The 25,068-nt window shown below is 46.8% G+C and overlaps 1 long non-coding RNA gene across 1 annotated transcript in view; it reads right to left on the bottom strand.

The window, feature by feature from the left end:
* LOC135966877 (uncharacterized) overlaps window positions 1–23,835 on the bottom strand; it is a 32,810-nt gene extending 8,975 nt beyond the window's left edge. The window contains exons 1-3 of the long non-coding RNA XR_010580565.2: window positions 23,722–23,835; window positions 21,512–21,575; window positions 20,939–21,017 (exon numbers count right to left, since the gene is read on the bottom strand). This is a non-coding gene — a long non-coding RNA (uncharacterized lncRNA). The remainder of the gene's footprint in view (window positions 1–20,938; window positions 21,018–21,511; window positions 21,576–23,721) is intronic.
* Window positions 23,836–25,068: the final 1,233 nt, after the last annotated feature.

Below are 25,068 nucleotides of genomic sequence, written 5' to 3' on the forward strand. Positions count from 1 at the left end.
TTAAATCGGAGATGGTAGGTCCGGGCCTTGAAGTACCAGGGCAGCGTGCCCCTTACTATCTAAGACCTGGAATTGCTGGGAGGCGACATAATAGGATAGCATGTTGGCTTTCCAGGGCTGCCATCACAAAGAGCCACAGACAGAATGATTGAAATAGCAAAAATTTACTTCCTTGCAGTTCTACCAGCAAGAAGTCCAAGATCCAGGTATCTGCAGAATCAGTTTCTTTCGAGGCCTCTCTTCTTGGCCCATAGATGGCCGTCTTCTCCCGCCTTCACCTGCTCGTTCCTCTGTGCGTGTCTGCGTCCTAATCTCTTCTTCTTATAAGGATATCAGTCTATTGGATTAGGGTCCACTCTAATAACCTCACTTTAACTTAATTACCTCTTTTAAAACCCTATCTCCAAATACAGTTACATTCTGAGGCACCGAGGGGGTTAGGACTGCAACACATGAACTGGGGAGAGGAGACACAAATCAGCCCTGGGAAGGGCTTGGCATGGAGGCCAGATGGAAAGGAGTTCAAATCCTAGCCCCTCACCCCATTGAGCCTCAGTTTCCTCATCAACAAAATGAGGGGATTATTTCTCCCTCGAGGGCACCTCTGAGGATGGAGTGAGATAAGACACCTGCCTGCACCAGCACAGTCCTGGCTGCCCGGTAAATGGCATTTATTATTCACAGTGTTCCTGGGCCGGGCGTAGTGGCTCAAACCTGTAATCCCAGCACTTAGCGAGGCCGAGGAGGGCGGATCACGAGGTCAGGAGATCGAGACCATCCTGGCTAACACAGTGAAACCCCGTCTCTACTAAAAATACAAAAAATTAGCCAGGCGTGGTGGCGGGAGCCTGTAGTTCCAACTACTTGGGAGGCTGAGGCAGGAGAATCGCTTGAACCCGGGAGACGGAGATTACAGTGGGCGGAGATCGCGCCACTGCACTCCAGCCTGGGTGACAGAGCGAGACTCTGTCTCAAAAAAAAAAAAAAAAAAAAAAAAAAGGCCGTGTTCCTGGACTCTGGCCTTCACATATGCCAGGTCCTAGTCATTCTCCATTAACTCCATCTGTATGAACCACAGCTACGTGTCAAAGGGTCATATCATGTGTCATATTTATTCTTTCCCAACTCACCAAAACATCTCACTTTAACCTCTCAGCTTACATTGTTTTGGACATTTTTCTTGCTAAAATCATCTACATTTATTGTTCATGAATATAGTCCGATGACCCCATCCATGGAGGGACTGTCTGGTGGGATGGTTAAGAGTTTATCAAATTCTCTAGTCCACAGCAAGTGTAAAAGGAATAGGGGGAAAAAAAATGAACAAGCAAGAAGAAAGAGTTTATCAAAGTCTTGGTTTGATCCTGGCTCTGCTACTTACATGCTGCGCGAACCTAGGCAAATCACTGAAATGCTCAGTGTCCTCCTCTGTAACATGAGAATCATGAAAGTGGCTCTCTCATGGGGCTGCAGTGACATTTAACTGAGCTTAGATATGAGAAGCTCTTCCAACAGGGCAAAGCATAAAGTAAGCACTATATGTCTGTTAGCCATGATTACGATGTTTCACCATTCTGGAATGTCCTCCTGCTCTATCTGTATTGACAGAGCCTGCAGGCCCCCTCCCGTGAGCAGCATCCCTACTACAGGGGTGCCTGATGAACTCTGGCCCCCTCAGTTCTCATTTGGCCTAAATGCCCAACTGTGTCACACTCTTGGCACCAAGCACGCCCGGCTTCATTTCAGGAGCGAGAGTCACACCGTGTGTCTCTGAAGGGTGAGAGCATGCGTCCACCCCTTGGTGTTCCACAGCCCGAACACAATACTGAGTACAGAGTAGGTTCTTGGGCTGCAAACAATGATTGACTGATTGATTGACTGATTGATTGATAAAACTACATGACGACAACTCAGCAACAACCCCCCTACCTGGAGGACTGCACTATATTCTGAAATCTGCAAAGATGTTGAGGGAAAAGTGCCATTATTCTCAAATGCACTTTTTTTTTTTTTTTTTTTTTGAGATGGGGTTTCCCTCTTGTCATCCAGGCTGGAGTGCAGTGGTGCGATCTCAGCTCACTGCAACCTCTGCCTCCCGGGTTCAAGCAATTACCCTGCCTCAGCCTCCCGAGTAGCTGGGACAACAGGCGCCCGCTACTACACCTGGCTAATTTTTGTATTTTTAGTAGAGATGGGGTTTCACTATGTTGGCCACACTGGTCTCAAACTCCTGACCTCAGGTGATCCGCCTGCCTCGGCCTCCCAAAGTGCTGGGATTACAGGCATAAGCCACTGCATCTGGCCCTGAAATTGAATTTTTAACCTAAATAAAATGTTTTAAAAAATAAATTAGGCCTGGCAAGGTGGCTTACACCTGTAATCCCAGTACTTTGGGAGGCCAAGGCGGGTGGATGACAAGGTCAGGAGATCGAGACCATCCTGGCTAACACGGTGAAACCCTGTCTCTACCAAAAATACAAAAAATTTAGCCAGGCATGGTGGTGGGCACCTGTAGTCTCAGCTACTCGGGAGGCTGAAGCAGGAGAATGGCGTGAACCTGGGAGGCGGAGCTTGCAGTGAGCCAAGATCGCGCCACTGCACTCCAGCCTGGGCAACAGAGGGAGACTCTGTCTCAAAAAAATAAAAATAAATAAATAATAAATAAATTAGAGCTTGGGATTTTGTGTGTGTGTTGTTTTGTCTTTGTTTTGTTTTGCCTTAAGTTCCTGAGTGACTTTACTCTGATGATGGGCAAATCCTACTAACCACTCATTTGTAAAGTTTCTGCAAATAGACCACAGCATATCCCATTCCTGTGTCCCACAAGGAATGCCGTTGGTGGAATGGGGCAGGACTGCCCTTCAAAGTCAGTATTATGTTTTATATGAAAAAATATTCAACATCATCAATCATCAGATAAATGAAAATCAGAACCATCTCACACCAGTCAAAATGGCTATTACTAAAAAATCAAAAAATAGCAGATGCTGGAGAGGCTGTGGAGAAAAGGGAAGGCATTCTTGGTGGGAATGTAAATCAGCGCAGCCACTGTGGAAAGCAGTCTGGAGATTTCTCAAATAACTTAAAACAGAGCTACCATTCAACCCGCAATCCCGTTACTGGGTATATACACAAAGGAATATAGATCATCCTACCAAAAAGACACATGCGTTCGTATGTTCATCACAGCACAATTCCCAGTAGCAAAGACACGGAATCAACGTAGGTACCCATCAACAATGGATTGGATGCAGAAAATGTGGTCTATATACACCATGGAATACTACACAGCCACACACAAAAAAAGATAAAATCATGTCCTTTGTAGCAACATGGATGCAACTGAAGGTCATAATCCTGAGAGAATTAACACAGGAACAAAAAACCAAATTCCATATATTCTCACTTATAAGTGGGAGCTAAATATTGGGTATTCATGGACATAAAGATGGCAACAATCAACACTGAGCACTACTAGAGAAGGGAGGGGGCAAAGGCTGAAAAACTACCTACTGGGCACCGTGCTCACTACCTGGGTGCTGGGACTGTTTGTACCTCCAACCTCAGCACACACAATATACCCATGTAACAAACCTGCCTATGTAACTCCTGGATCTGAAATAAAAGTTAATTTTTTAAGAAGTCAATATTATGTTTTAAAGACTGGTAACATAAGAAATCTGGAATCCAGGTAGGGGTCCCAAATTTTGGAGCACAGCGCACTTCCCTGCCTGCGTGGTTTTATGTAAGTAAGTGTATTTGTTTAATCCTCACAATTGCCCCCATGGCGGATGAGGAGTCTAGGGTATGAGGACTCAGTCACTGGCCCCAGATTGGACAACAATCGGCAGCAGAGCCAGCCTCACTCCTGGCAACCCGGTGACAGGGTAAAGCCCCGACCATCCCTCGCCCCTGCCTTTCACCTGAAGTTGGTGTTGCACTTCTCATGGTGACGGGCAGGTTGTCACAGCACGCCACGCGAGTGGCAGACAAGGAGAGGACTCTACTGCCCATCTGCCCACCTGCCCATCTTGCAGACGGGAAGTCCGAGCCATGGGAAGTCCGAGTCATGGGCTGTTCTGAGCAGCATCCTGGGCTTCTCTCCTGCCTCTACCTCCACACCCCGAAGGTAGGCGCTCTTAGCAAAAGGCAAGTCAATCCATTTGTCCATTTGATTTAGGAAATGCCTACTGTGATCCAGGGCAGGCCAGGTCCTCAGCTAGACACCCAGAGGACCACAGAAGGGACAAGACCAGGCTAGCCCTGCGGAAGGTACTAGGCCTGTGTGTGGTAGGGGCAGAGACACACATGCCTATCCTCAGAGGGGCAAGTGCAAGTGCACAGTGAATCCCAGGAGGCCGAGACCATCACCCTTTGGGGTTATCAGAGAGACTTACTGAAGGGTAATGCCCCTGCCGACTTCCTGAACCAAGTCTGACGGTCCCACGTGCATCCCTCACCCAGTGGCCAACAGAAGAATGGTTTGGGCTTCCTCAGCTATCGAAGGAGGCTGTTCACCAGGCTCCCTGGCTTGGGCTTGACCTTGGCTCCAGTTCATTCCCAGTTCATTCCCAGTTCATCCCAGAGTGTACACAGAGTGTCCACCCAGCAGCTCCATCCCTTCTCTAGCCCTGTGATCTGCCTTGGACCTTTCTGAACTAGGCTCACTCAATTTGACCTTCAGGATGATGTAGGGCCCCCTGGAATTCAGCATCCTCCCTCCCAGCCTCTTCGGGTGCCCATCCTGCCCAGCTTTCCTCACCGGCCCCAGCAATAGACAGATTTGAAAAGTCAGAACTGAAAAGAAGGACATTCAGGGCATGCCCCAAGAGAGTCCTGGCCTTCCTTCTCCGGGAAGTGGACGACCTACTCACCCATCTTCAAAATCCTCATCGTCTCATCCTTGAGGCTATTTTCCAAAATGAACCTTGGAAATCACGTTTGTCATGAGTTGATGGTTTCTAGGGTGATGTCTCCCTTGAGAAAATCTTGACTTCCTTACATAGGAGCTGACTGTGTCTGGTGCAAAGGGAAGAGAGAGATGCATTGCTAAAGAGTAGAATGGATATCTCTGACACAGAAAATGAACTCCTGGCCTGTGCAGGAAAATGAGAAAAGACAGAGAAATGGAAACCCTCCTCCCAAATATCCCAGGACCCCCAAGAATCTGCGAGCAGCCAAGCAGCCATGCGGCCTGTGTCTCCACTGAGCTCCAGGAGAGACCCTCAGGGCTGTTCTAAGGGCGAGAATTCCAGCCAAGCTGCCAATAATAGCATTAGTGTCAGCCCTCCCAGCCTTCTCCTAAAGGAATCACCCATGGTCTCTACTACCCCTCATTGAACCCTTTTCTTCCTTATCATGCCACCCTAGGGGCTTAAAACCTCTGCCATAGGAGTCACAACCCCCTTCTGGGTGTCCCGGAGCCCCTCCCCATTGCCTATTCCAGCCTGCTGTCCTTTGGCTCAAACCTTTGTGCCCACTGACCTCTGCTGTGCTCGCCATCTTCCAGCACCTGCCCTACACTTGCTCTGTCTCTGTTGCTTTTCTGTACCCATTTAACTGATCGACTGGCCTCTGCCCTTCCTCCAGGACAGGATGGCTTAGCTTTGCGAAGCATCTGCGGGGAAGGAGCCCACGTGAGCCAGATGCACACCTACTGCCTGGGCAATGCATCCTGCCTCTGATGGGCCAGGCCTTCACTCTGCCAGGACCCTGATCTTAGCTGTGACCAGCCACCCCACAACCCACACTGTTACAGATGCACAGTGGCCAGCGTGGACTGCAGCAGCTTCTTTGCAGTTGTCGGGGCCCATTAGACTCCTCCCTCCATCTGAGGCTCTCCAGGCTTGTGTCCAGGGCCTGACAGTCCAACCACAGTCACCTGTTCTGCATGTAGCAGAACAAGCACCTTCTAGAAATGTAGAAATATCTTTACCTTCCATTTATTGGACTATTTTCTTGTCTCCAACTACAACAAGGAAAGGAGCCAAAGAGAACCACTCGAGTGGCATCCCTGGTATATACACCGGAAACGTGATAATAAGCAGAATGTGGACCACTCCGGATCTCACTGTTGATGGCCCTCTCCCAACCCTCCACTCCCACAGAACTTGGGTAAACTCCTATCAAACACCCATCAGACGTTAATGTCACATTAGTTTTGCACATGATGGTCTCTCCTCCTAGAATTTCAGTTTTTTAAGGGTAGGGAATGTATCTTCACCCATTCTTATATTCCTTTGCGTATTCACCCATGTATTCATGTTATCAGTCAACATCATTTACTAAGTACCTGCTTTATGCCCAGGCCCTGCCCTAGATCCTGGAATGCAAAGATAAATAAGATACAGGCCAGGCTCATGCCTGTAATCCCAGCACTTTGAGAGGCTGAGGAAAGTGGATCACAAGGTCAAGAGATCACGACCATCCTGGAAAATATGGTGAAAGCTGGTCTCTATAAAAATACAAAAATTAGCTGTGCATGGTGGCGTGCACCTGTAGTCCCAGCTACTCAGGAGACTAAGGCAGGAGAATCACTTGAACCCAGGAGGTGGAGGTTGCAGTGACCCAAGATCACGCCACTGCACTCCATCCTGGAGAAAGAAAATAACATACAGTCCCTGTCCTCGAGGCTCCCAGTCCAGTGATTGGTAAATAGATGTTTATACTTCAGCACGACAAATTCAATAATAGAAAAACGCAGAGGACAATGTGAGTTAAAAGGAAGAAGCGTTTTCCCCATCTCAGGAGGTCAAAAAACACATCACAGACAAGGAGGTTTCTAAACTGGGCTTTGAAGAATCACTAGGAGTTCTTTGGGCCAGAAAGGCATTGCAGACGTGAACATGTACCAACATCACTGATAAAACCTCAGCAATTGCTGTGATTCCTGCACATAGAAAATGCTCAAGTTGCTGAGTTGCACTAAGTGAGAATATTGTGACTGATGGAAACCCAGTCCAAGGACTGTGAAAAGAGGGCCCCGTCCTAGCTCCTCTGCCTCAAACCTGGAGACACATTGGAGTCACCTGGCAAGTTTGAGAAAACACTGATATTCCAGAGTCACTCCCTGCCACCCCACCCCAGAGATCCTCATATAATTGGCCCAAGAGGCTGCCTGGTCTTTGAGACTCTTAAAAGCTCCCCGGGTGATTCCAATAGGCAGCCTTGTTTGAGAACCACTGATTTTTTTTTTTTTTCAGACAGAGTTTCGCTCTTGTTGCCCAGACTGGAGTGCAATGGCGTGATGTCGGTTCACTGCAACCTCCGCCTCTCGGGTTCAAACAATTCTCCTGCCTCAGCCTCCCGAGTAGCTGGGATTACAGGCATGCACTGCCACGCCCAACTAATTTTTTTTGTATTTTTAGTACAGACGGGGTTTCTCCATGTTGAGGCTGGTCTCGAACTCCTGACGTCAGGTGATCCACCCGCCTCGGCCTCCCAAAGTGCTGGGATTATGGGCGTGAGCCACCAGACCCGGCTAAGAACCACTGATTTAGACCAGTGCTTCTCAAACTTAATGTGTAAATAGATGCAGGCAATCTTGTTAAAATGCAGATTCTGATGCAGCAAGATGGGCCTGAGAATCTTCACTTCTAATTAGCACCGCTGCTGCTGGTCCTGGGACCACCATTTGAGTAGTGAGGCTCTCTGAGGCTTAATGCCCGAAGGCAATTCAGCTGGCCTCAGGAACATGCCTGAATGCAAGGGTGATGTTCGAAATCCAAAGGGAAGAGTACATGTGGGGGCACCAACTGCTCAGAATGGATGTAGTGGCCACAGCTCTGAAGCCTCTGCTGCCCCTGGTGTGAGTTAACTCCTAGTTGTGGGTGGGGAAGATGCTGGGGGAGGGCTGGGCAGTCAAGGCCACAGGGGGTGCCTGGGAGAGGTGGGGACGGCAGCCTGATTACCCACCTCCGTGTTGTAAGAGCTGGCATCGAACACCGGTGTCTGCCAGCTGGCTGTCCCCCCACCCACAGCCTGCACCCAAGGCCGAGGAACAGCCAAGAGGCCTGGCGAGCAGCATCCTACAGAGAGGACAGCGAGGAGGCCGCCTTGGCAGGAGCTGCCTGCTGGATAAACATTGTTCTGTTTTTTTCTTTTTTCTCTTCAAACAAGCCCTTCTCAGCACTGGCCACATCATCCTAAACAAGGCCTCTCAGTGCTGTTGACACAAAGGCAGGGATGGTGTCATTCCAGCCCAGAGATAAAACTCGGATCCTCCCATAATGGTGGGTACTTCCTCTCGGGAAGGACACCAGTGAATCAGGAAATTCAGCAAGCCGGGTCTAAGCCCTGCCCTCGGGCGAGGCTCAGGTTTTTTGTTGGTTTGGGTGGATTTCTTTCTCCCCAAAGCTCTGCTTGTTTCATGTGCCTGGTCAGCAGATATGTCAGCCCCAGACAATGGCCTCTTTCTGCAGACAATGGTCAGCGTGCGGAATGTCGCAGGAGGGCAGGGCTTGGGGAGGGACAATTCCGCTTTCAGAAGCCAGTGGCCGAGTGGGTGCTTCAGGGAGGGTCCTGCTGTCACCAGGGCAGCCTCCTCAAAGGCACCATTTATAGGACCTGCAGCCCCAGAAAAGTGGAAGCTTTGGGCAGCAGCAGAATCAGAGAGAGCAGCTCCCTTGCCCGCTGCTCCCGGCAGACTCGCCCTGCCTGCTTTATCGGCCTCCCGAGGCTCCTGCGACCACAATTCCTACCATGCAGACTTTGTTTAATGAAAAAACAAATAGTTACCCACAAATTAGACCGAGGCCTGCTGTTCCCTCAGCCGCCCCTCCTGCAGTACCCAGCCTGTGCCTCATTGGCCAGCTCTCCAGAAAAGAAAGGGCTTATTCATCCCCAAAGGTGGAAAGTCGCCTTCTCCCGGGGAAATTGTGTAACCATTTTGTAGTGGAACCGACTACAGGCCTCAAGGTCTTTTGCAAAAAGAAAAACAGATAAGGAGGTGGTGGCGGGAGCCAATGCTGGCTGGCTTAGATTTGCTCATTGCAGAATGGTTTTCTGACAGAGATCTTAGGCCCACAAGTCACATCAGCTGGTCCCTGGATTTCAAGGATCCTCACTGTGATTGGAAAATTAAGTGATAGCCATGCATGCATGCATTTATTCATTCATTCCTCCAGCACAATGCCTGGCACATAATAGATGCTTAGTAAACATTTGTTGAATGAATGAAATGTTTTGTAATATCTGATTCTATCTCTCCATGCTCAGAAAACCTTCAACAGCTCCCTATTGCCTATATTATCAATTTAATATATTTTAGCATAGCTTACCAGTTGTAACTGGCCCCTCAAATACCTCTCCAACCCTACAACCTCCACATGCTCTCAATCCCACCCCTCCAACATGCACATATGCTGCCTACTGTTTCTTGAACCAAACCATTGTTGTGTGAGCCTGTAGGCCTTTGTCCCAGCTGTCTCTTAACCTCAAGGCCCTTTCCAAGCTTCTTGTAGGGATCTGGTGAGTGCCTCTCCCATGAGACTCAAGCCAGTGTTTGCTCCTCCTCTTAAAAGCCATCACCAAATACAAAAAAATTAGCTAGGCATGGTGGGGGGGCACCTGTAGTCCCAGCTACTCAGGAGGCTGAGGCAGGAGAATGGTGTGAACCCGGGAGGGGGAGCTTGCAGTGAACTGAGATCGCGCCACTGCACTCCAGGCTGGGGGACAGAGCGGGACTCCGTCTCAAAAAAAAAAAAAAAGGCCATCACTAAAGTGTCAGGCTCCACAGCCTTGCTCTTGTTCATGGCCCTATCGTGACATTTGCCACTCTGCCTTCTATCTACCTGTTGTAACCATGCTGTGCACTTCTTGAGAGCAGGAACTGAGTCTGACTTACCTCCATATGCCCAGTGGGGGCCCAGGGCCCAGTCCATCATAGATCCTCAGTAACTACAGAGACCAACTAGTCCTGGTTTGCCCAGGACATTCCTCGTCTTAGCACTGAAAGTCCCATATCCTGGGACACCCCTTAGTCCTAGACAAACCGGAACTGTTGGTCCTCATATCAGTAAGTGAGTAGTGAATGAATAAATGCCTAGGTCTCTATTCATTTGTTCATTCACTTTGCACACATGTAGTAAAAATCTGTGAGCCAGGTCCCATGTTCATCCAATTAGAGGGTGTTCCTAAACAGCTTCATGGCCCAGCATGAAGGACAGCTCTTTGGGGTTGAGTTAGTCTTAAGTCCATGGGGCACCTGTCCTAGATCCCTGTTTATCTCCTCCGCTATCTCTTCCGGCATCTACACCAGATTGTTTACAATGCATCTGTTGACATCTGCCTTATCTCCCTGGATTTGCTCTGGGCCTCCCTGGGTCTACTGCCCTCAGAAAGAACGAACCCTCTAGCCTGACAGAGGAATTCCTAGCTAAGGCTTTACAAGTCAAAAGACCCACACTGGAGCTAGGGCCCCAGAGCAGCCCCAAGCCCTGGGCCCTCAGAATGAGAGCGATTGCAGCCAGGACACATGTGTCTGCCCAGCCGTCCTCAGACCCTGGGGCTGCTTGGACCCATCTGTTTCCTAGTTCTAGGTCAAATCAAGCTGAGAAAGGATCAGGCTTCATTTGACCTGAGATGGCTGGAGCATCTGGCTGCTCCCTCTACCTCCCCCACCCTGGCGAGATGAGCCTAAGTCCCCCACCCCCTCGGTGGGCTCTCGGAGACGCCATCTTTTCCATGGTGATTTCAGGGCTTCTGGGAAATGTGACCCAATAGAGGCCACAAAGCAGACCCATGTGGCTTGAATCCCAGCTCAACCACTTAGCTGAGTGGCTCTAGGTAAGTTACTTAACCTCTCCATGCTGCCTCATTTAAGCAGTGATATTGATAATGCTCACTTCGCAACATTGTTATAAAGACTATAGAAGATTGGACAGGGTGTCCAGCTCCCTGTCCAGTGCACAGCGGGTGCTCCAGCAAGCAAAAAGAATCAACAACCATTTGCAGTTAATTCATTCAGCACTTTAGAACTAGGCCTGTACCTTTCCGCATCTTGCTCTGCTGACTAGAGAAGGGCTAGTATCACTCACCAAGTCCTTCCTTATTTAAGGTGTGCTCCCCTCTAATAGGAAGGCCCAAGGTGCAGAAGCTGCTTCTAACCAAGATGATGAATAAAAGTTGCTCCTTTAAATTGGAAAGTTCCTAAGAATCTTTGGTTAACAAAGGACAAGAAAAACAAATATTAACAGATGGATTTCTTTTTAATCCTTGCCCTAAAACTGCACAATAGAAATGTTGAAAGTTGCCAAATGTTGATTTGAAAGCCCGGCATGAAGGTAAATACGAGGCATCTTGATCTGTGACCATTTGGAGGTCACACTTTGAAGAAGCTATAGTCGAAAAGCCCTCTCCTTCCGCATATTGAAATGATTTTCTTTCTTCAAAAAAGCAACTACCTGGCTCTCCAGGAAGCAGAGCCTGTGAGTCGTGCGCACAACGAACAGTCACCCTTTTAAAACCCACATGAATTTAACCAACCTGCTCCATTCACGTTGCCTCCACTGCCTCTGCCTGTCATCTGGACAATCCCTAGCTCACCTTTCAATTTCCACCTTTTCATACAATCTTAATGTCCCTATTTATTTCTTGCTTGTTTCTATGAACACTTTTTTTATTACATCAAAATTAATAGATTTGCACCGCAAGAAGTCAGGACTACTGAACGGCAAAACTATGATATTTTTGGAAAGCCCCTCTAAGTTTTGCTTTGTTTCTCAGCAGTAGCCCTGAATTAATTATTTAGGGAAAATCTTTTGATCACAAATTTGCATGTATGTGTCTGGACTCACATACATTTAAGAATGTGCTGTGCACGAGTGCACCGAGGCACATAAAAAGGATGAATATCCTAATGGTCAAGTCATTGTACAGCAGATGTGACACAGGCAACTCTGCACATCAATAGCAGGTTGCTTTCTATTATATTCTATCTTTTTAAAAGTCAGGTTGGAGAAACACGGGAAATTAATTGGGATAGCCGTAAAGACAACATTTGAAACATTACTGCATATGCTATACTCATTTTTCCCAATTAGTCTTTTGAAATACGTGCTTTTATTCCTCACTAATTTCTGAGTAATTGTCCACTTTGGAACTCCTACAAAGTGGGTAGGTATTTAAGAACCATGATGACCTATGATCTTTGACCCAAGGTGATCTTTACTGGGGGGACCCGTGAAAGATTGATTTGAGCAGAGCTGAGTTAGACAAACAAGCCATTCACATAACTTCAAATCTGGAGGCAAATCAGGTAAAAATGTGAGCAACCTTTGTGGCCTGGAATTTCCTGTCCCCATAGTCAGGAATTAGGACAATACTCCTAGCTTCAGCAAGTATTGATGAAGAAGTTTCTACATCTTCTTTAAATAGCCCCTTAGAATGATCCAATAGGTCATCTAGGTCCCGTCGATGTTGCTAAGCTGGTTTCTTGCCAAATACCTTTGAAAAGGAACCCAAAAGGGTGCCTTTCACATAATTTAGAGCAACAACTCTTAATATTTCAATCACAATCACTCATTTGAAAAAAAACAAAACAAAACAATCTTTTCTCCAAAGAGCCCAAGTTTTGGGCTCTATTAAACAAACTACACTAACTTGTTTTTCAAATTTTCTGTCATCAAAACACAGGAAATTGCATAAAAGGTTCTGATGGAGTTAAGGCCACTGTAGCTGCAGCATGGTAAGGACATGACTACAACCAGAGGAAAACTAGTCAGTGCTTTGTGCTCCGGAGAGGCTGAGTAAAGGCATTTTTTGTTTGTTTGTTTGTTTGTTTGTTTGTTTGTTTAGACAGAGTCTCTCCTTGTTGCCCAGGCTGGAGTGCAGTGGCACAATCTTGGCTCACTGCCACTTCTGCCTCCTAGGTTCAAGCAATTCTCCCGCCTCAGCCTCCTGAGTAGCTGGGACTACAGGTGCACACCACCACACCCAGCTTATTTTTTGTGTTTTAGTAAAGACAGGTTTTCAACATGTTGCCCAGGCTGGTCTCAAACTCCTGAGCTCAGGCAATCTGCCTGTCTCAGCCTCCCAAAGTGCTAGGATTACAGGTGTGAGCCACTGCACCCGGCCTAAGGCATGATTTTAGCTACCTTGGAGTAAAATGTTTAACTGTCAGTGATCATTCCAGAAGCCTTGGCATGGAGGATCTCAGGCTGGGAACCCCTAACCCTGAAGCTTCATTCCCTCCATTTCTAAGCCCACTGCCCATGTCATGAGAACAAGGTGGCAGAGGAGGAGGGTGTAAGAGCCAGATGGAGGCTTTGTTTATTTTCCCTAAAGTGTTATTTATTGTTAAACAAAGGAAAAAATCTGACATTAATGAAAATTTTAAAACAGAGAAGCATCAATAGTAATCCTGTGACCAACATTTTAATTTTCTTCTACAATGTCTCCAGGCTTTATCCACATGTACACTCTCACTATTTGTGGATTCCGTATTTGTGAATTCACCTACTTGCTAAAATGTATTTGTAACTCCAAAATCAATACTTGTGGCACTGTCTTGGTCGTCCACAGACATGCACAAAGTGGTGGAAATTTTGAGTAGTTCCACATGCATGTTCCTAGTAGAGTTTGAACAGGACAAGTTTTGCCTTCTTGTTTCAGCTCTCATACTGTAAATGAGCATCCCTTTCACAGACTATTTAGTGCCCACGTTTTTTGCATTTTTGTGCTTTCTATTGGAAATCTGTCTGTTTTAAATGGCTCCTAAGCATAGTGCTGAAGTGTTGTCTAGTGTTTCTGCATGTGAGGAGGCTGAGATGTGCCTGACAGAGAGAGTATGTATTAGATGAGCTTCATTTCAACACGACTTCAAGGGCTATTGGCCATGAGTTTCATTTTAGTGAATCAACAAGATTCTGTCTTTGGATAGAAGCCTGCATAAAATAAAATTATGAATTAATCAACTAACAAAACATTATAACCAGAGGCTCTCAGGACTCTGTGTTCCTCCTAGAGGCAGTGGTTCGGCATTCACTAATTCAGTATTCATGGCGATATGGTTTGGCTGTGTCCCCACTGAGTCTCATCTTGAATTGTAGGTCCCATAATCCCCATGTGTTGTGGGAGAGACCAGGTGGAGATAATTGAATCATGGGTGCAGTTTATCGCATCCTGTTCTCATGATAGTGTGTTAGTTCTCATGAGATCTGATGGTTTAATAAGGGGCTTCCTCCTTCACTGGGCACTCATTCTTCTCCTTCCTGCTGCCATGTGAAGAAGAACATGTTTGCTTCCCCTTCTGCCATGATTGTACATTTCTTGAGGCCTCCTCAGCCCTGCAGAACTGTGAGCCAATTAAATCTCTTTTTTTAATAAATAACCCAGTCTAGGGTATGTCTTTATTAGCGGCATGAAAACAGACTAATACAGTAAATTGGTACTCAGAATGGGGTGCTGCTGTAAAGATACCCAAAAATGTGGAAGCGACTTTGGAACTAGATAACAGGCTGAAGTTGGAACCATTTGGAGAGCTCAGAAGAAGACAGGAAAATGTGGCAAAGTTTGGAACTTTCTAGAGACTTGAATGGCTTAGACCAAAATGCTGACAGTGATATGAACAATGACATCCAGGCTGAGGTGGTCTCAGATGGAGATGAGGAACTTGTTGGGAACTGGGGTAAAGGTCACTTTTGCTATGCAAAGGGACTGGCTACATTTTTCCCCTGCCCTAGAGATCTGTGGAACTTTGAACTTGAATTTAGAGTATCTGGCAGAAGAAATTTCTAAGTGGAAAGGTGTTCAAGAAGCAGAGCATAAAAGTTTAGAAAGTTTGGAAAATCTGCAGCCTGATGATGTGACAGAAAAGAAAAACCCATTTTCTGGGGAGAAATTCAAGCTGGCTGCAGAAATTTGTGTAAGTAATGAGAAGCCAAATGTTAATCACTAAGACAATGTGGCAAATGTCTCCAGGGCATGTCAGAGATCTTCACTGCAGCCCCTCCCATCACAAGCCTAGAGGCTTAGGAGGAAACAATGGTTTTCTGGGTTAGGCCCAGGACCCCACTGCTCTATGCAGCCTAGGGACATGGTGCCCTAAGTCCCAGCTGCTTCAGCTGTAGCCATGGCTAAAAGGGGCCAACATACAGCACATACCATTGACTCAGAGGGTGCAGGCCCCAAGCATTGTGGCTTACATGTGGTGTTGAACCTGTGGGTACACAGAAGTCAAGAATTGAGGTTTCAGAACCTCCACCTAGATTTCAGAAAATGCATGGAACTGCCTTCATGTCCGGGCAGAAGTTTGTTGCAGGGGCGGAGCCCTCACATAGTACCTCTGCTAGTAGGGCAGTGCAGAAGGAAAATGTAGGGTCAGAGCCCCCAAACAGAGTCCCCACTAGAACAACTGCCCAGTGGAGCTGTGAGAAGAGAGCTACAATCCTCCAGACCCCAGAATGGTAGATCCACCAACAGCTTGCCCTATGCTCCTGAAAAAGCCACAGGCACTCAACACCAGCCCATGAAAGCAGCTGGGAGTGGGGCTGTACCCTGCAAAGCCACAGGGGCAGAGCTGCCCAAGGCCATGAGAGCTCACCCCTTGCATCAGCATGACCTGGATGTGAGAAGTGGAGTCGAAGGAGATCATTTTGGAACTTTAAGGTTTAATGACTGCACTATTGGATTTCATACTTGCAAGGGGCCTGTAACTCCTTTGTTTGGGCCAATTTCTCCCACTTGAAATGGGTGTATTTACCCAATGCCTGTACTACCATTGTATTTAGTAAGTAACTAACTTGCTTTTGATTTTACAGGCTCAGAGGAAGAAGGGACTTGCCTTGTCCTAGATAAGACTTTGGGCTTGGACTTTTTTTTTTGAGATGGAGTCTCGCTCTGTCGCCCAGGCTGGAGTGCAGTGGTGCAATCTTGGCTCACTGCAAGCTCCGTCTCCGGGGTTCACGCCATTCTCCCGCCTCAGCCTCCCGAGTAGCTGGGACTACAGGTGCCCACCACCGCGCCCGGCTAATTTTTTCTATTTTTAGTAGAGACGGGGTTTCACCGTGGTCTCAATCTCCTGACCTTGTGATCCGCCCACCTCAGCCTCCCAAAGTGGGGCTTGGACTTTTGAGTTAATGCTGGAATGAGTTAAGCTTTGGGGGATGGTTGGAAGGGGATAATTGTGTTTTGAATCATGAGAACAAGAGATTTGGGAGGGGCCAGGGGCAAAATGATATGGTTTGGCTGTTTCCCCACCCAATCTCACCTTGAATTATAGTTTCCACAATCCCCACATGTCCTGGGAGGGACCAGGTGGAGATAATTAAATCATAGGAGCAGTTTCCCCCATCTTGTTCTTGTGATAGTGAGTTCTCACAAGAGCTGATGTTTTTATAAGGGGCTTCCCCCTTTGTTGGGCACTCATTCTTCTCGTTCCTGCTGCCATGTGAAGAAGGATGTGTTTGCTTCCCCTTCTGCCATGATTGTAAGTTTCCTGAGGCATTCCCAGCCCTGCAGAACTGTGAGTCAATTATACCTCTTTCCTTTATAAGTTTCCTAGTCTCAGGTGTGTCTTTGTTAGTAATATAAGAACAGACAAATAAACTTATAAAACACAACTATTGTGAATAACAAAGCTTAATTGTATTTAGAATTTCTTTTCCTGCTTATTTCAGTTCATATGTGATAAGCAATTGTCAGTATTGCCATACATGAATACTTCTTTGACTGGACAAGCCATCATCTACTTTACTAATCCCTTGTTGTTGGGCTTCCAGGTTATTTCCAACATTTATAGACAAGGCTGCAAAAAGAATCTTCATGGATATAATGTGTGAACTCCACAAAGACACCTATTATGTACGAGTCTGCAGCCCCAGAGCATATTTCAGTGCTTGACATATAGTTTATCTCAATAAATGTTTATTGAGTGAGTGAATGACATACATTTGGACAATGATGATCAGGGACAGTCAGTCCAACAGGTGAGACTCTTGGTAGGTGTTCAGTAAATGTCTGTTCCTTGATGCCTGAACATCTACTGATCACCTGCTATGTCTCTGTAGCTAGCACTATGCCTGCATCTTTACTTTCATCATATTGTTTAAAACCTACTACCTTTGGAGGTAAATTTTATTAGCCTCATTTTACCAGTAAGGAAATGAAGATTTATATAAGTCATCTGTGAACAGTCATGCAGCTGACTAGAGCCCCTGCCATGACTCTAGCTCAGGTCTTGGTGATTTCAAATACCCTGCTTTTTCTACTGCACCAGGCTGGAGCCATCTGTGGTCCTGAGTCTTGCTGGCACAGCTCCTGTGGTCACCAGATCAGAGGCAGCAAGATCGGCCAGGCTCCTACAAAGGCCACTGGGACACATAATCCCTAAGGCTCTGCTTTCTCCTCCTCTCCCCATAATTCTCCTACCTGAATTCCTCCTTTCTCCTGTAATCACACATGCCTGACATAATGGTTGTTTCTATTCTCTGGTCCTAGGCTCTGCCTCTATGGAGGTAATTGGCGGGCACTCAGCCTTTAATACCTTCTCCCAGGTTAACTGAAACTCACACCTGACTTGACTATGATGTGAGGATGGATGCAATTATGCAATGAGGGCAGAGGCTATTGGATTCCAGAAGCTTTCCAAGGTGGGGGATTTGATCTCCTCTTTTGATTTGAATGGATCTGAGTTGGCGGTGGGGATGTGAGCAATGTTGGGCCTTTCTTGACATTTATAAAGCATGAGGTAAAGATGGAAATGAGGTTTATTTCTTCTACATTTCAGAAACACAGGGATCATCTTGGCTGGTATCCCCTCAGGGAGGGGATGTCTGATATTAGGCATAAGCCCTCAGCTTTGAGATCATTAACAGCAGACCTCAGACATGCTGGTGGCTCCCAAAACAGGGGCCAGCAGCTTCTTGCAAAGTCAGAGGCACACTGGTTAGCTTGTCGATAACCCTTCTCATTTGCTATTTTGCAAAGCACTTAAACTGCTATCATGGTCTCAGTCTCACAATGCCATCAGGGAGGAAGAGAGAAGATGGTGTTTCCTCCTCTGGGAATGTCTTTCCCCTCTTTCCTGCCTGGGACACTCCCATCTCTCTTTCAGAACCCAGGACTAGTGGTTTTCCTTCTCGGAAGACTTCTCTGTCAGAATTCCCCAGAAGTAGTCACAGAACTCCCTTTGCCCACACTGCCCCTGAAAGGTTCCTTGTATCCAATACCATGTCCTAAAAACATGGGCTTGTATATCTGTCTCTCTCGAAGGCAAAAATTGCACCTCATCTAGCTCTGGTCCCAAGTGCCTATAGAGTGTCTGTCACATAGAAGGTATTCTGAAAGCATTGAATGGCCAGGTGGGAGAAGATAAAGATCAACTTCTTTAAAAGGAGATGCAATGCCTTCTTGCCCTTTTTAATATATATATAAATACATATAATACATATAATTATATATAATTTTATATGTATATATGTATTAGAGCTAGGGTCTCACTCTGTAGCCTAGGCTGGAGTGCAGTGATACAATCATAGCTCACAGTAACCTGAAATTCCCAGGCTCAAGTGATCCTCACACCTCAGCCTCCTGAGTAGCTAGGACTACAGGCACCTAACACCATGCCCAGCTAATTTTTTTAAAAAATTTTTTGTAGAGATGAGGGTCTTGCTATGTTGCCCAAGCTGTTCTCAAACTCCTGGCCCCAAGCATTGGGATTTTAGGTGTGAGCTACTGTGCCCAGCCCCTTACCCACTTGTTTAAATACCTGAAAAATTCAGTGTTGTTTTTGAAACATAGAGTCTTTGAAGGGGAAATTAGCTTTACGTTCTGCTTTCATGCAAGAGTCCTCTTGTTAGCATGAAAAAATAATTGTTCAGTATCTCCCTGGACATCCCCATTGATGGTGAGCTGGGTGGATTTTTCATCAATCCTAACTTTCTGTAGGAATCTGCCTTCATCCTCACTCAGAGCCCTGAGACTCTGGAAGATGGAACAACAATTATAATCATAACACTCATGGTTTGCCCATAATAATGTTTATCATAGCAGCTAACATTTATTGAGAACTTATGTGCCAGGCACTGTTCTTGGTGGTTTACTTATTTGATCCTCATATTGACCCTCTGAGGTGATACGATTATTATCCTCATTTTATAGACAAGACATTTGAGGACCAGAGAGGTAAAATAACTCACCTAAAGTCACAAAGCTAGTAAAGTGCAGAGCTGGGATCAGAACTCAGATGGTATAGCTCCAGAACCCACATCCTAACTACCATATCTGCTACCCTGTGGAAATGAATGAATGGTGTGTCTTAATGCACCAGGTCCAATCATAGCCCTTTTCCATACAGCAGCTCACCTACCACTGGCGAGAGTCCCAGAACATAGACAAGCGAATACCCCCATTTTACAGAAGATCAACATGGGAGATAAGTTACACACCACATCCCTCACATGGTACAGGCTCCATGTACCATAACTGGACCAGGACCGCACCGAGGACACTGCCTCCTACATAAGGATGTTGTGACTCAGAAAATGCTTATTTCTCTCTATGCCGAAATTCAATTTCTACAAATTCATTTTGGACCTATCGGTACATACCTAGAATGCCCAAAAGGCCTCTTGACTTTTTCCCCACTCTGGGCCTCAGTTTCCTCAACTATAAAACACAAAGATCCTCTCTTACCCTGGCATAGCATCCTATTTTTAGCTGAGGTCTAGGGAAGAGGAGGAGGGAAGAGCGGGAGCGAGAGGAGGAAGAGGATAGAGGGAAGAGCGGGAGCAAGAGGAGGAAGAGGATGGAGGTCATCATGTCCTAGGGGAGTCACTCAGCAGCAGGATCCTGTATTTTAGGAATGGGCCAAATGAGGAGAACCTAGAAAGAGTAGTAAAAGCTATTTTTTCTGTAGGAATCTGCCTTCATCATCACTCAGAGAAAGCTACCAGTCTCCTAGTGATGCCCTCAAGACTCTGTTTCCTGTTTCTACTTTAGCAGGTAAAAGACATGCTGTAGAACATCCCCCTTCTTAGATATTCTAATAGTAACCTGGCCTAGCTTCATTTTCAGGCAGTGGAAGAAGCTGGTGCAGACATACATATCTTAAAATCCCTCAAATGGCCTGGGCGCCATGGCTCATGCCTATAATCCCAGCACTTTGGAAGGCCAAGGCAGGCAGATTGCCTGAGGCCAGGAGTTTGAAACCAGCCTGACCAACATGGTGAAACCCCGTTTCTACTAAAAATACAAAAATTAGCTGGGCATCTTGGCATCCACCTGTAAGCTCAGCTACTAGGGAGACTGAAGCAGGAGAATCACTTGAACCCAGGAGGCGGAGGTTGCAGTGAGCCAAGATCGCACCATTGCACTTCAGCCTGGGTGACAAGAGCGAAACTCCATCTCAAACAAAACACAACAAAACAAAAAAAGTCTCAAATGAGCGATTCTAACACTCTCCTCCCACCCTCACCCCACCCCACCCTGTGCTCCCGCTCTCCAAGGCTCTTTCCACCAGCTGCCCTAAGATTAATTGTCCAAAAGAACACCAGGTGGGGACCCAGTGGGCGTGTCCCATTGACAAGCCACTTTGCAAGAGTTGAAGCTTGAAAGTTCACCCGGAGAGCAGGTGGGGCCAGCTGCTCTCAGGACAAACTGCTGTACCTGCTGGGTGGGCTCCCCAGTGCCACAGCCCTGGACAGCAGTGAAGAATCAGCCCTTTGTGAGTTGACTTGTGGTTTAGGCTTCTTCCACCACAGCTCAAGCCAGCACCACGGGCCATGCAGTCTACACTGCTGGGGCACCCCGTGTGCACAGGGCACATGGCATGAGGCCCCTCAGCTTAGGGTAAACTAAAGGCAAAATAAGAGGAGGCTGCCCCCTACTTGGTGACCATTGGGGGAACCTGTGCATTCTCTCCCAAAAAGGAACAATGAGGAGGTGAGACACTGGGGCCCCCTGCCACTCACCACTAATGCTAAGGAAGGAGCAGACTTACCTGACTGTGAGGCAGGCTGAGTGGCTCGGCCCTCCGGGGGCCTGCCTGGCCAGCTGGGGTGTTCCATCTACCCATGCACCTGTAGGAGGAGCATTGAAAGGTCAGGGCCTGGCCCACCCGCTGCACACAGAATGGGAGCTTCATCTCTTATGCTTCCAACAAATGGGCTAGACAGGGTGAGGCAGAAACCATGGGAAAACAGCACAGCTCGGTGGCCCCCAGCTCCTCCTCGGGCAGGTTGTCTCAAAGTATAAACTTGGAAGGTGGGGGGTGAGGAAGCCAGACTCTCGCCATGGAGCTCTGAATGCCACCCTCATCAGCAACACGGCTGAGACTGAACCTCCATCTGCTGGCTTCTGTGTCTGCTGTTCAGTTGGCCTCAACTCAGAGGGAATCGTAGGGTATAAGCAGAACCATGGCTTCTGTGATAACTTTAGGAAGAGCAGCCTGGCCCAAATGTGCCTGCCCATCCCAGACTCAGCACTCTCTGCAGAGGGAGCCCAGGCTTAGGACACACACCCTTTTCCTATACCATCGAAGGAAGGGATCTGGTACAAAGGACAGGTCACCCACCCTGACAGGAAAGGGTCCTAGTGCAATCTGACCACTTCTCCTCTCAGGGCCTTAACTTGTTTATCTGTAAAACAAGGAGGAGATAACAGCAAAGACACGGAATCAACCCAGGTGCCCATCAATGGTGAATTGGATAAAGAAAATGTGATACATATACCCCATGGAATAGTATGCAACTGTAAAAAGGAATGAAATCATGTCCTTTGCAGCAATATGGATATAGCTGGAGGCCATTATTCCAAAAGGATCAATACAGGAACAGAAAACTAAGTACCACATATTCTCACTTATAAGTGGGAGCTAAACATTGGGTACACATGGACATAAAAATAGGAACAATAGACACTGGAGGATACAAGGGGTGACAGGGAGGGAGGAGGGCAAAGGCTGAAAAAAATCTATCAGAGTGACAGATTCACTCGTACTCTAAACTTCAGCCTCACACAATATACCTTTGCAACAAATCTGCACATGTACCACCTGATTCTAAAATAAAAATTGAAAGTGGAAAAAAAAAGTGGGGAGGAGGTGAGAATACCTGGTTAAATGAGACCATTTGCAAATCCTAATGTGAAGAATATTGACCACCGTCAGAGGGAATCAGGTCTGGGAGTTCTGGGCCTGGCCGGGCCTTCCTTGGACCCTCTGTCCTGGGAACCCCGCAAGGCTTACAAGTGTATATCATCGTCCTTTCTAGATCTGTGGCCCCAGGCATTGCTGGACCCATAGTGGGTGCTCACTCTGAGCTGCTGAGGGGAGGACTCAGTTCCATTTATGAAACTGACAGATCTCAGTGTGGCCTCTCTCTTTTCCCACCTGCCAGTTGCTATGCAGGCAAGGCTTGTTAAGACCTTCAGAACTCTGCAAGGGCAAAAGTACAGACACCATGTTGCATACGTGAAGCTGGAGACCTTCGTTTCCCATTTAGAAAAGCCGATGTTGAGCACTCCCGTTGGGAGGAAAGAGGAGCCAGCTAGAGCTTTCTCCCAACTAAAACCACTGCCAACCAGAGAAGAGAGTTCCCTGAGGACCAAGAGAGAGTTCATGGGGCTCAGGTGAGCTCCTGGGCATTGCTGCTCGGCCAGGCCAGGAAACAGAACGAGGCAGGTGGGGGGCTCCAGCTCTCAGAATCTGCAATTGTCTCTTGCCTCCCTCGCAGATGCGGCAGGCAGAGATAAATGAACAGCAATCAACAATGAAACTTCCACTTTCTAATGAACTTGGTGAAGTGCACCTTCTATTTTTAACTGGCCCAATTTCTCAGTCACATCACATGACTCCTATTGTCTTGTCTGAGAATTATGAACAAGAAAGAGAGAGAGAAATTGGGCCATATTTTCTAGTGCAGTAAGGTGATGAACTCTCTAGTCGCATGTATATTTCCTCTTTCATTTGTAATTTGCTAAGTAACCTTAGAGAAAAAATGCGCCTTTTTACAACTTTGGTGCTCTATTTAAGGAAACTAAGAGCCATAAAATGACCTTATTGAGGTCACATGTAAAGTTCTGAGCTAAATAAGAAATTGCTTTGGAAAATATGTCAATGTTCTGGGTTCATTTAACTTCAGGAGTTACAGAAACGATTTTGGTGTGGAGGTTGGGTGGGTTAATCCTAATTGTTTCCAGTTCATGTAAAATTTCGTCTTATATTGGGCAGCACTCTAGGAAGGTTCTTTTTTTTTTTTTTTTTTTTTTCAGACAGGGTCTTACTCTATCACCCAGGCTGGAGTGCAACGGTGCAATCTCGGCTCACTGCAACCTCCACCTCTGGGTTCAAGTGATTCTCCTGCCTCAGCCTCCCAAGTAGCTGGGACTACAGATGTGCGCCACCGTGCCTGGCTAATTTTTGTATTTTTAGTAGAGTTGGGGTTTCACCGTGTTGGCCAGGCTGGTCTTAAACTCCTGACCTCAGGTGATCCACCTGCCTCTACCTCCCAAGTGCTGGGATTACAGGTGTGAGCCACCACACCCAGCGATAGTGGGAAGGTTCTTTAGGTAACCTGGGAATAAAACATTGCTCTGTTTTTTTCTACCCATGTTACCTGGCTTGGGCAATTTTCTCAACCTATATATGTTTCGCTTTCCCCCTCCTATCTTTCCCTCAGTCTCCACGTGTGACATTTTTCAAGGCAATTGTCAATTTCTTAAAGACAGTATATAACTCATAGCTCACCTTCCCTGAGATAAGGGGAGGAGACTATTGTTTCTTACCTGTTATATGTGAAAGCCAAGGCGGTTCCTTAAAATTCATCAGTTTGGACAAATCAGCTTCACCGCCCTCGACTCTGAATTATCCAAGTTCAGTATATCCTAGAAATGTGAAATCTGAATAACCTTGTTAGGAATTTTGGTATGTGTTAGGAAACTATCACTTTGGCACATTAAACAGTCCCTCATTCTGGATCCACTATGTTTAAACCAACTTCCCAAACTGTGTGATGAGGTACCCTGAGGCCCACGGCAAACTCACAAGAGCACTGAAGAGTTGTTTTTTTTTCATTTTGTTTTTTTTGAGACAGAGTTTTGCCCTTGTTGCCCAGACTGGAGTGCAGTGGTGCGATCTCAGCCCACTGCAACCCCCACCTCCCGGGTTCAAGCGATTCTCCTGCCTCAGCCTCCCAAGTAGCTGGGATTACAGGCATGGGCCACCATGCCCAACTAATCTTGTGTTTTTAGTAGAGATGGGGTTCACCATGTTGCTCAGGCTGGTCTTGAACTCCTGACCTCAGGGGATCCACTCACCTCAGACTCCCAAAGTGCTGGGATTACAGGCGTGAGCCACCACACCCAACCTGAAGAGTATTTTAAATGTAGAAGCCATACCCAACACCCACAGGCCAACATATGGCGGTGAGCTCCAGGCTGCTCATCATTTCAGCATCAGATTGGGCTGCATCCCTTTCAAGGACATCATATCCTCGCAAAAGTTGAGTTTGAGGTGGTTGCTGGGATAACAGGCATGTGCAGTGTGAAAACCAATGCGGAATGGGAGGTGAAGGTGGTAGTGGCCCATCAGATTCCAAGATCTCAGAAGGTGCATAGCGCCCAGCTTGCTCACACATCCTGTGACTTGTAGTTATTTGCGAAAGAAATAAAAACAGTACTTTTTCTTTCCATGTATGGGTATTATTATTTCAAATAGCTACTAGTTAATTAGGAGATACTTGTCTTTTTTATATAACCACTTAAACAGAACTGTTATGTATCTTTTTGGCCTAGGAGCACCATGATCCAAAAAGTCTGGGAAACCTGTGGCTTAAGCCTACAACCCTAGGAGGTAGTCTTTCAGCCTCTTACATACTAGAACACAAGGTTAAGGATTTTGAATATTGTTTTAGGTTATATTTTCCCAAAAAGGTCTCAGCAATACTTCTGGGTTCCATGTGGTTTTCTAGAACCTTGCCACTCCTCTCATCAAAAGATTGAGTTTAGAGCTATTTAAACTCCATTGCCCTTGTAATCTGGATTCTGCCTCTGCCATTTCACTGGCATCAAGGATGCTCAGTCAACCATGACTGCTCGCCTCTATAGGCCCAAAGAAAGCCTTGCTCTCTTTGA

This window comes from Macaca fascicularis, chromosome 13, assembly GCF_037993035.2.
Source record: "Macaca fascicularis isolate 582-1 chromosome 13, T2T-MFA8v1.1".
In the NCBI taxonomy this organism is placed as follows: Eukaryota; Metazoa; Chordata; class Mammalia; order Primates; family Cercopithecidae; genus Macaca; species Macaca fascicularis.